We start from the raw sequence: 11,957 nt of genomic DNA, 5'->3' as shown, positions 1-11,957 counted from the left end.
GAGAGAGAGAGACAGAGACAGAGACAGAGACAGAGACAGAGACAGAGACAGAGACAGAGACACAGAGACAGAGACAGAGAAAGAGACAAAGAGACAGAGAGACAGAGAGACAGACAGAGAGACAGAGACAGAGAATAGAAGAGTAGAGGCATAGAGGCCGGCCTACTCAAGCCTACTCAAGAAGAGTAAAAGGTTGAGAGAGAGGGGAGGGGTCAAACAGCTCCTTTTATAGGGGGCTGTGCTACCTAATCTGTTTCCAGGGGTGGGGCACACCTGGCTGTGGTCAGCCAGAATACTGTGTGGAGTCCAGCCAGAATACCGAGAGCTTGGAGCATTGTCTAGCCACAGGATGGTGGAGTGAGGGCTCATGGTGTCAGTACCTATGTTTGGGGGCATAGCTTTACTGTTCTGTCCCTTGTAGATCTCTCAACTGGGTGTCCAGAGTAAGCCTTGCTTAACCAAGAACACAGACTGCCTTTCATGGTCAAACACTTATCCATAAATGTAATATGATGTATATAGAATGTAAATGTTGCACAAATACACAAATGCACAAAAATATGCACAAAATTAAATTATATACTTGTATAAATGCATATACATATGTGTGTATATTTTAATTAATCTTATAAATTATATTTTCCTATGGTCTTTTCAAACATCCTTAGTGTTATTTACCTCTCCTTCCTGCCTATTCCTTTACATGGCCCTCTTTCCCTCTCTCCACCTGTTACCCCATTGTCCCCTCTTTATATTTCCTACTACCTCCCTCTCTAGAGCTTCCTCTTCCTTTTACATCATCCCTTTCTTTTATTTTCATAGCTTCTGAAGTTACTCCAAGTTAAATACTTTAATGTAAGGATTTGGGATCTATGAGAGAGAACATTGTCTGTTGTTATCATTTACATTCAAGTTCATTCTCTTTCTTTTGGATTTAGTAGAACTGCATGTGTGTATGTACCACATTTTCATTATTCACTCACTAGTTAGATATCTAGAGCTGCTTCCGTGTCAGAGCAACTGTGAGTAAAGGAGCAGTAAACATGTCTAAGCAAGTATCTCTGCAGGTGATAATCATGTTCTTATGATATATGCCAAATCCATTATTAGTTTTATAGGAATTATATACTTTGGTTTCCATAGTGGCTGCAGGAATTTGTATAGCAGAAACAAAAAGAATGAAGGTTTTCCTGCCTTCCCATATTCACCAGCACTTGTTTGTTAATTATGCTCTAGATCTTATACACTCTATCTGGATTAAGGTGAAATCCTAATCAATTTTCAATTTGAATTTACATACTTAAAGTTGAATAGTTTATAGATATAACTTCTTTTGAAATCTTTCCATTCAGGTCTACAGCCAGTTTTAATTGGGGGTGTTTGTTTTTGGTGGTGGTGGTGGTGGTGTGTGTGTTTGTGTGTGTTTGTTTGTGTGTGTGTGTGTGTGTGTGTGTGTGTGTGTGTGTGTAAGTGTGTGTGTGTTTTGAGTTACTTAGGATATATATATATATAAAGATGTGTAGGTAGAAAAGATTCACTCCTACCCATAAAGAAAGATTCACATAAAAATATAATTGAGATGCCAAAATTTAATTCACCCTTGATTTGAAGAAAATACTAAAAATTAGATGAAAGTCATTATCCTTACACTAGAACCATAAAGTTAAAAAGAAACCATGAGATTAAAAAGATGACTTAATGGTTAGGAGCACTGTCTGCCTTTCAGAGATTAGGGTCCAATTACCAGGAAGCAGAGGGATGCTCACAACCATATGTGGCATCAATTTTAGGAGATCTGATGCCCTCTTCTGGCCTCTCTGTTATCCGGACATATACAAGGTGCACAGACAAACACGTAGACAAAATATCCATGCACATAAAACTATATGTGATTGATATATATGATTTTAAAGACTCATAAGTTCTGGTGGAAAGGGAGAACAAAAGTTAGATAATACATAGTGTATTTTAACAACTTTCCATCACTAGTTACCATGAGAATGGACAGCTAACTAAGCACAAATTCATATTGGAACACATGAGTAGGCTCTGGGTTTAGGATTTTTATGATTTTTATCTCTATATGACAAACTGTTCTGTTCCAGAGATTGGCAAACTATGAAACATGGGCCAATTTTAGTTTGTCACTTTAAGAAAACCAAAGGCAAAACCAAGTGTTTTATAATACAGCTGTGCATACTTATTTACAGGTTTCTGTTGGCTGCTTTTACAAAATAGCACAGTTGTGCTGCTGTCATAGGGACCACCTGACTACCAAAAACTGTGTGGCACCTTCTCTATAACCTTTATGTTTTACAACTACCTCAAAATATTCACATCTACATATTGTGGATTGTTGTTTGTATTTTCTGCTCCCTCAAGAGGGATGCCCATACTCAGGTGAGGTCAGGTGAAATATTAATTGGTCAGATAAGCCTAGAGGCTGTGATTGGGCAGTGGAAGGAAAATGTGAAGCTGAAAGTTTTAGAGGGGGATAGGAGGAAGAAATGAGAAGAGATGGAGGACAGAAAGAATATAGAGGAAAAGGAAGATGAACCAGAACCACATGGCCTAGCAAGCCGCAAGTACCTAGGGATTTCATGGATGGGCGATATAGTAATGCAGGGTTCATTAGCACAATTTAGGTGGGCAGCCTGTATTTACATCAACAGAGTTTTGTGTTCTTTGCATGGGCATTTTGGGGTTGGAAATTTACCGTTATAAATCCGGCTGGTATATTACATGTCTCCAGTGTTATCATTTTATGGAGCTAAGGGGCTCTAAGCCAGAGGCAGCTGGCTTTCTATGGGCCAGCCACAGGGGGTGGATCACCTGGGAGGTGTGAGCATCATGGCAGCATCTGAGCATGGGAACCAGGGCAAGACCACCACCTGAGGCTGGCTGTGGAGTTGGGTGAGACTGCCAATGATGGCGATTGGTCAGATTTGGCGTGATTCATTTGTTAACACGCTACATCTATATATTGCATTTAAAACCAGGGCTTGAGTTTTTATTATCAAAATTCTTTCATCTTGCATAGTTAAATAAAAATTAGATGCTAAAACACTATTTGGTTCTTCATTTTGCAAGGAATTCATAGAATTTTTGGCTCTTATGGTACTATTTATAAACAAATTATAATATTATGCATTGATTATTCATGAGCAAGCTTTAAGTTTGTTTGCTTTGCCAATATATATGAGATAATTGTGAGTATAAATATGAGGTCATTACAAATGTGTTCCCTAAACTACAGCTTAAAGGAAAATTATTTGTTTTAGGGTAAGTGAATTTGGTAATACAATAAGTACTGAGTTTCTAGAGATATAATCAATTACATACCTACATAGCTACATTACATTTAAATAGACTATAGCCATAGATATAGCAAGATTCTAAACATAATACATTTGTGGGTGGAATGTAACTCTGAGGCCAATGATCTAAGACACCTACTCCACAGAATAATTTGCAAATGTAATAAGGAAAGTTCAAATACATATTCTAAATTTCTTTAAATAAACAGAGAACTAATGGCCCAAGACTCAAACAACTATAATAATTCTGAAAGCCATAACAATATTAGTATTTTCAGAGATGGTGGTCTATGAAGTTAATGTTAAACAAAAACAAAATTATGCCATAAATTATTAAACTAATTCTATAAAAGCATTAAAGTAAAGAAAGAACATTTGAATGAAGTAACATTGGCATTGTAGAGAGTAGAAGGGCAGTTAATTGAGTAAGGACATAAAGGTAAGGAGAGGAGAGGAGAGGAGAGGAGAGGAGAGGAGAGGAGAGGAGAGGAGAGAAAAGGAAAGGAAAGGAAAGGAAAGGAAAGGAAAGGAAAGGAAAGGAAAGAGCTTAAGGAGACTCGTTCAGAGATTCAAAACTAAAAATGATTATCACAAAGAGTGAGAAAGTTGTCATTTATGGCATTTGTTTGCTAAAGCATAAAAGTAGTATATAAAAAATTTTGTAAGAACAAAAAATATAATTAGCTGTAAGCCCACAAAAGTAATCTTTATAAATTAAAGTTTTTTAAGGTTTATTTATACTCTAGAAAGTTTAAAGGTAATAAATTATTGCCCTCTAAAATTGTATTGGCATTTAAAGTGACATGTAGTGATCTTGACGTGAATGTAAAAAAAGGAAACAAATAACTAAAGATTTCCTGCCAAGAAGTCCTCCAAGGAGACATAAAAGTGTGAAAAGCGTTTGTTGTCTTAAAAATTTAAGCTGTAATATTGCTAGAGTCTTATCAATAAATATGTATAAATATTCACACTTGCAAACAAACTCCAGATATATAAATAGATAGGTAGATAGATAAGTGGTAGATTAGAGAATTAATCACTTTGAAGTTCATTGAAGAAGAATTAACAGAAGTAAAATTATTTTCTATGAAAATAAAGAATGAGACCATCTTATTCACATAGAACACTAAAAGGTAATTTGAAGTCTGAATAATTAGCTTTCTGGTTATAAATAGTAGATTTTCTTTCATTCCTTACTGAACTTGAGATAATGAAGAATTTCTTTTTGTTTTATTTTGTTTTTAAGACAAGAAGAAGAAGAAGAAGAAGAAGAAGAAGAAGAAGAAGAAGAAGAAGAAGAAGAAGAAGAAGAAGAAGAAGAAGAAAGAGGAGGAGGAGGTGGAGGAGGAGGAGGAGAATTAATTAGAAATAATATTTGAAAGAAATATTCTAAGTGTATGAGTGTTAAATAAGTTAACAGTCTCCAAAACTGAATGCTGAGCAGGCGCTGGTGAAGCCCAGCTGTGTTGCAGGAAGTTTTGAAACCTGGAAGTCAGGGCATCAAGGCTCATGGAAAGGAATGAAGGCAGAAACAGTGGTTAAAGTGCAATAATTAACTAAATCTTCTTTCTGACTTCACATGGGAGACTTCAGGAGGTCACTCCCCAAGCACACAACTTCCCACTAGTTTATTGCCAAGCCAACACAAGTTATAGTTATTCGTGAAGTTTGACTCTGTAAGTCTAGTGCATTTTCCTACTTTTGATCTGAGTGCACCCAGCCCATTGTGGGCTGTCTCCCCAACCCCCACCCTGGAGCAGATGGTAGTCCTGTGATGTATAAAAAAAGCAAGGTGAGAAAGACAGGAGGAGCAGACCAGCATGCAGTACTCTTCTCTGTCTTCTGCTGCAGTTACTGCCTCCTGGTTCCTGCCCTGCTAGAGTTTCAGTCCTGACTTCCCTAAGTGATGAGCTGCTACCTGGAAATGTAAGAAGAAGTAAACCTTTTCTTTCCTGAACTGCTTTTGACTCTATTAAAACAACAGAAACCCACAGGGCTGGCATAGATTCAGTTTAGATAGGGTCCCAGTGTTGAAGAAGTAGACACCAGCTTTCATCCCTAACCAAGATGCCATTTCCAATTGACATTAGCTTGCAAAAAAATTAGTTCTATGCTATAAAACATCACTGGAGATATCAACTACAAATGAAGGAGAGGTCCCATGCTCATCACTAGATAGCCAACACAAAAGGAAATCAATTATTCTCCCATAATGCTTTGTTTAGGCATAAGCTTTATTTTTTTTGTCTTATTGGTCATTTGGTTGTACATTACAATTATCAGTTTTGAGGTTTTATGGATTTTATTTTATGTGTGTTTTTTAGGTTTTTTTTTAACATCATGTTCTGTTGTTTTCTGTAGGTTTCCTAAAGAGAGATAGAAAGAAAGGATATAGTGTTGGATGGGTGGGGAGGTGAGTAGGAGCTAGATAAGTTGAGAGGGGAGAAAGCATGTTCATAATATATAATTTTTTTCAATAACAAAAGAATAAAGGTATAAAAATTTTATAAGGACAAAGAACCAAACAAACCCAAAGGAAAACCACTTGGAAGGGCACTCTAGGGTCCAAATAACTAATGACAGACTTCTGCTGGCACTTACAACATAAACATGTATTAGCTCCCTATAAATTTGAATTCAAATTTGTCACACCGTAATTGGAATGTTTTATTTTACTGACAAAAGCTGAAAAATATTTTACTCTCAGTCAACCAGTATACAGAGAAATTCATTGATAACTAAAAAGAATACAAAATTTTCCTTTGGTAGGAATGACTCTTTTAAATTCTAACAGAAATATAACTCAATTGGCTACAATTAAATAGCTACATATGTGTATGTATGTATGTGTGTGTGTATTTTTCTTTTTCTTAATTTTGAAATTTTTTTTATAAAAAAATAAAAAGAAAGAAGCCCTAACTAAGACACACATTGAGGGTTTCCTCTGGTCTAGGAACCATCAGCAAAGTTAGGGAAGAGGGCCTCTTAGTAAATAGAGGCTGCAGAAAAACTTTACTGACTTCAGTGTGAACGTTCTGGTATGACCTCTACATACACTTCCCAGAATACTATTATTTCAAACCTTCTAGATAGTTGATAAGAAGATCAGCTTCTGGGAAGTACAGCTTACTCAAGAAAAAAAAAATGCATTAAAATGAAAACAATTCTTCCGAAACTATAGAAAAATCAAGTTCTCCAGCATTAGGACTTCTGCTGTATGCAAAGAATTAATTTTTATTCTTTGCATATACAACGCTACTAGCTTTATATATTTGGGTAAGGGGTGTGACTGAAAATAGCATATTTTTTCTCAAGACTTTATTTTGAAAAGACAAGGCTTACAGGAAATACACAAGGCCACACACTCATGGAAATCTCACTCAGCTTCCCTGCATCCTTTTCTCCCAAGTGAAAAATGTCTGTGAAAATCCTGAAACATAATAAGAATAATCCAAGACAAACAATCAAATAAGCAGATAAAGAGAAGGATATATTTAGAAAAGCATATTATAAAATATTTCTCAATTATACATCTACAAGAAAAGAAAGCTCTTTGATAAATGGGTATTTTTTTAAAGAATTTTGGGAAGACATAAATATGTTCACTAAAATAAGAAAGCAAAGTGATTGGCAGATAAATTGGGACATTGTTTTGGGAAACAGTTCAAAGGAGGATAATGAAATATACTGAAAAGAATTACCAGAATTCTAGAAAGAAAACAGAATATTAGAGGGACTCATGAGGGAAATTTACCAGGATTGGGATCAGGAAGTGACCCATGGAAGAGTCAACACAGGAGAAAACAACCTCTTACATAGAAGAAAACTAAAGCCAGGGCCACTCAAAGATTTAGGAATCCAGAATAAAGGATAGTAAGATTAGAAGCTGAAACATTGACATGGTAAGGGTAATATCACACCTGTAATATTTTCAAGGAATAAAGATTATTTTCTCTTTGGATTTTTTTTAGGGGGGAGATGGAGGGATATATTATTTATTTACATTTCAAATGTTATCCCCTTTCCCCCTTTCCATTTTCCCCTCTGCAAACCCTGGTCCCACCCCCCTCCCCCTTTCTATGAGGGTGATCCCCCACTCACCCACCCACTCCCTCCTCACTGCCCTGGCATTCCCCTTGACTGAGGCATTAGTCCTTCAGAGGACCAAGGGCCTCTCCTCCCATTGATGCCAGATACGGCCATCTTCTGCTACATATGCAGCTGGAGCCATGGGTCCTTCCATGGGTACTCTTTGGTTGGTGGTTTAGTCCCTGGGAGCTCTGGGACATTATTGTTCTTCCTATAGGGCTGCAAACCCCTTCATCTCCCTCAGTCCCTTCTCCAACTCCTCCACTGGGGTCCTCATGCTCAGTCCAATGGTTGACTGTGAGCATCTACCTCTGTATTTGTCAGGCTCTGGCATAGCCTCTCCAGAGACAGCTATATCAGGTTCCTGTCATCAAGCACTTGGCATCCACCGTAGTGTCTGGGTTTGGTGTCTGTATATGGGATGTATTCCTATGTGGGGCAGTCTCTGGATGGCCTTTCCTTCAATCTCTGCTCCTCCTTGGTTTTTTACCCTGCACAGACTGTATACAAAAAATTCAGAAGGACAAGAACTGGCTTTTAGACATATACTGCCCCTAGAATCTTATCTTCAATGTATCCTTTCTAAGAAAGAACCTCAAACAAAAACAAGGGATTGAACAGGATTTAGAAAATAGGAGATTAAAGAACAAATCAGGCAAAAGAGATAGGCTATAAGGGAAATTCCATGGTGACAGTCTTACAACTGCCCTAGGAAGGCGCTAGACCTTAAGAAAGTATGTCGTACAAGTCAAAAAAAAAATCTCTAAAACAGAGCAAAAGACTGAAATAGGGTTTGTGAAACACTGGAGGGCAACTGAAGTGCATTTAAATCATGGGAAGATTTTAAAGACATACTACAGTGAGACCGAAGAGAATGCTACTGAATTAGCTTCAAAGCAGAAGATGTAGGAAAACAAGAGTGACCATATTATTCAACATAGCTCTTCTATAAATTTTACATAGAAAAAAATTGTAAAACTGAAGGTAATCTGATCACTATTCTGAAAACATGGACAACATAGGATGAGGGGGCCTATGCACACCTGTGATCCTATTAACAATTTCTGTCCTAGTTGATACTTTGTTGCCTTAATGAAATACTTTAAAAACCAACTTTGTAGACACAATATTTATTTACCTTAAACTCCTATGTAACAGTCAGAGTTTGAGAAAACTCAGAGCAAGAACTCAAGTTCAAACCTGGAGATAGGAGCTTAGGCAGAGACCATAGAGGACAGTGGATTTCAGCCTTTTCTTCCAGCCTCATGTTCAGTCTCAGCTTTTATATAGCCTGCACCCAGCTGTCTAGAAGTGGTATTAATGAAAGTGGGCTTGGTTGGATTTCATCAATGAACAATTAATAAGTGGCCCACAAACCAAACTGATAGAAGAAATATCTCAACTGAGATTTCCCCTTCCCAGGTTACTCTAGTTTGTGACAAGTTGGCAAAAAAAACTAGCTAGCACAGTCACATAAGCAACTGGCTCAAAGATGAAAATAATGCTTAATATCTTACCAGAACAGTTACAGGAGCTTGCACTAGAAGAAAGCCTTCAGAAAGCAGTGCACTACCTAATCAAAGAGAAACCATTACTTTATTAAGATAAAATTTTAAGCATCATCAAAAGTAGCTCAGAATTACAGTAAAATGATTGAAATAGAAACAGCAGATATGCGACAAAGAGACTAAGGTCACCTGGGTGACATGCCTATCTGAAGACAGCTCCAGAACATACAAAGAGTCAACCAAGAGGAACCAATAGGAAGGTTTATATCTTGGTAAGGAAAGTAACCTTTAAATTGCACCAATTTCACTTAGAGTTGTAAGAGTTGCTTTGAAAATCCATACTAAAAGTTATAGATTAATTATTTTCACCAAGTACAATGTGCACACACACACATGCACACATACATATGGAAAGAGCTGAGAAAGAAAAGGAGATGAATTAAGATTCTGGCATTATCCTCAATGAAGAAATATTTAACGACTTCCTAATTAAATTACTGAAGAGGTTTTTCCATTTTTTTTTACTAGAAATAAAATGAGATATAGTAAAGTTACACAAAAAATGAACAAAATATAAAACTTTATACACCAGAGTATAAATGAAGTTTTGGTAAGTCAGAAGTCATAATATCAGTAACAGAGAGCAATGTTTGTACATAACCAAATAAATTTAATGTAAAAATACCAATTCCAATAATTAAAAAAATATAGATTACCAGGAAAAGAACTTTACTATAAATGTTTAAAACCTCTATAAAAAAATTCAAATATTCCTAAAATGTTGTTGTTGTTGATTTGTTTCAGTGTTTGTTTGTAATGGTCTCCATTTGTTCCAACAAGATGATTCTTTGATGATGGATTAGAGCAACATTTATCTATGGAAATAAAAGTGATATTTAGAATGTAGTTATTGATTATACTGGTTTAAGAAACTGACAGTAGTAGATGAGTGAATATCAGTAACATAGTGGGAACTTGCCCAAATCATGCAGCCCAGAGCATTATAGCCCCTTGTCTTTTATGCAGAGACACACAAAAGCACCACATCCTGGTTATCAGATTTCAGTTAGCAAGAAGCAGAGCTACAGTAGCCAAAAAGCAAAGATAAGTCCATTTAGGGACTTTCTTAGGACTCTGGAGTAGGTTTTCAGTGGGTAAGCTTTATTCCCATTTTGTCAGGGGCCTAGGCTATAGATTTTAAGGTCAGAATAGTTATTCTAAAATGACATCACTCATACTAAGATCTGGGTCCCTGATGCAGGATCCTTCTTAACACATTTTCAAGTTTACCTATACTATGAAAACCATTGGTGTTTTATTATGTTTGAGTGATATTACATTGTATGAATACATATATGTATAGAGTGTATTTTCATTGGTGCATGGACATGTACAAATTTGCCAGTAAATTATTATTATGTATAGTTATTTTATAAGTAAGCATTCATGAATAGTTGTATGTAGACATATATCCATCTTTCTATTGTTAACATTATTCATGTCTTTCTTGGGCCCACTTAGTCACACTACAGGTTGTGTTTTCTCCAAATCCATTCCAACACTTCTTATTTTCTGTTTTGACAACATCTGTGGCACAAAAAGCAGGGCCTGGTGTTGAGACCTGGAGCTCTCTCTCTTCCTGATGTTGACCTGTTGCTGCTCAGTGCATTAGTTAAAAAGGAGGCAATGTATAAATGAGATATTTTATTGTAGGAAAGAGAAAATAGACCAGTTAAATAGAAAGAAGGAAAGGAGAGGAAGGAAAGAGGGAGGGAAAGGAGAGGAAGAAAGCAGGAGAACAAAGAGCAAGAGAGAGAGAGAGGGAGAGAGAGAGAGAGAGAGAGAGAGAGCAAGAGAGGGAGACAGGGGCAAACCACCCCTTATATAGTATGGGGTGTGGCATGTCTGGCTTGTGGTCAGATGACTAGGAGTATGTCCAGCTAGAATGCTGGGAGCTTGGGGCATTGTCTGCCTGGTAGAGTACACATCTCCTTCAGGGGCAGCTGTGAGGGGTTGTGAATGAAACAGGAACCAAATACTCAGGAGTTATGACCAAGCCCACAGGGGTTCAAAGCCACATACTCGACTGAGCCTAAGTTACCTGAGCAGACCACTGCCCCACACTGCCCTACAAACATCCTGAAATTTTTGAAATAGTACCTCGCTATGGCTTTTGGGTTGAGTTGTGATTAATGGTATTGAGCATTCTTTAACGTTTGTATTTATTCCTTGGAGATGTAGGTATTGAAATCCTTTCCCTATTCTTAGCATGTTTACATTCATTGTGTTGAATTCTGAAATTTTTTTGTACTGTGGAACTAGACCTTTACTAGTTTGTATGTTTGTTGTATTCTGTGACCAATCTGGTAATTCTCTGCAGAGTACACAGTGAAGTACAGAAGCTTTTAAGTTTTGAAAAAACAACTCACCATTTATAGTTCTGATGCTATAGCTAAGAGCTCATTGTCAGTATTCTTGCTTGTATAATTTTAGTTGGAATGTTAAAGCCCCATCTAATACATCTTGAATTGACTTTTAAGTGTAGAATGAAGTGGGCGCACTGAAGTTTCTGCCCTGCTAGTGTATGGTTCCGCTAATACTTGGCTATAGGTTTCCTCAAGTGTTTTCAATGACGATAATATTACAGCTCTGCCTGAATCTGATTTGGGCTTTATTTACTACTTAAACAAATGTTCAACAGTAACCAAGTGAAAGCTTAGGACTGTCTCAGTTCTTTCCAGAGCAACCACACAACCATGATCTTATGGAGAGCTGTGTACCTATGTATGCCTTTCTAGAATTTAGGAAAATTCCTCCTTTGATGCTCCTCTTTTTCATCATCCTTCTCCTTTCCATCTTCCTCACACTGACCTTCCTTTCCATCTTCCTCACGCTGACCTACCTTTAAATCTTCCTCACGCTGACCTTCCTTTCCATCTTCCTCACGCTGACCTTCCTTTCCATCTTCCTCACGCTGACCTTCCTTTCCATCTTCCTCACACTGACCTTCCTTTCCATCTTCCTCATGATGACCTTCCTTTCC

At 37.0% G+C, this 11,957-nt stretch overlaps 1 pseudogene; it reads right to left on the bottom strand.

The window, feature by feature from the left end:
- Positions 1-11,708: 11,708 nt before the first annotated feature.
- The window catches only part of LOC116073660, a 1,607-nt pseudogene continuing 1,358 nt past the window's right edge, over positions 11,709-11,957 (bottom strand).

Source organism: Mastomys coucha, unplaced genomic scaffold, assembly GCF_008632895.1.
Source record: "Mastomys coucha isolate ucsf_1 unplaced genomic scaffold, UCSF_Mcou_1 pScaffold23, whole genome shotgun sequence".
In the NCBI taxonomy this organism is placed as follows: domain Eukaryota; kingdom Metazoa; phylum Chordata; class Mammalia; order Rodentia; family Muridae; genus Mastomys; species Mastomys coucha.
The sequence above is the reverse complement of the archived record's forward strand: the minus strand, read 5'-3'. Positions and strand labels throughout refer to the sequence as shown.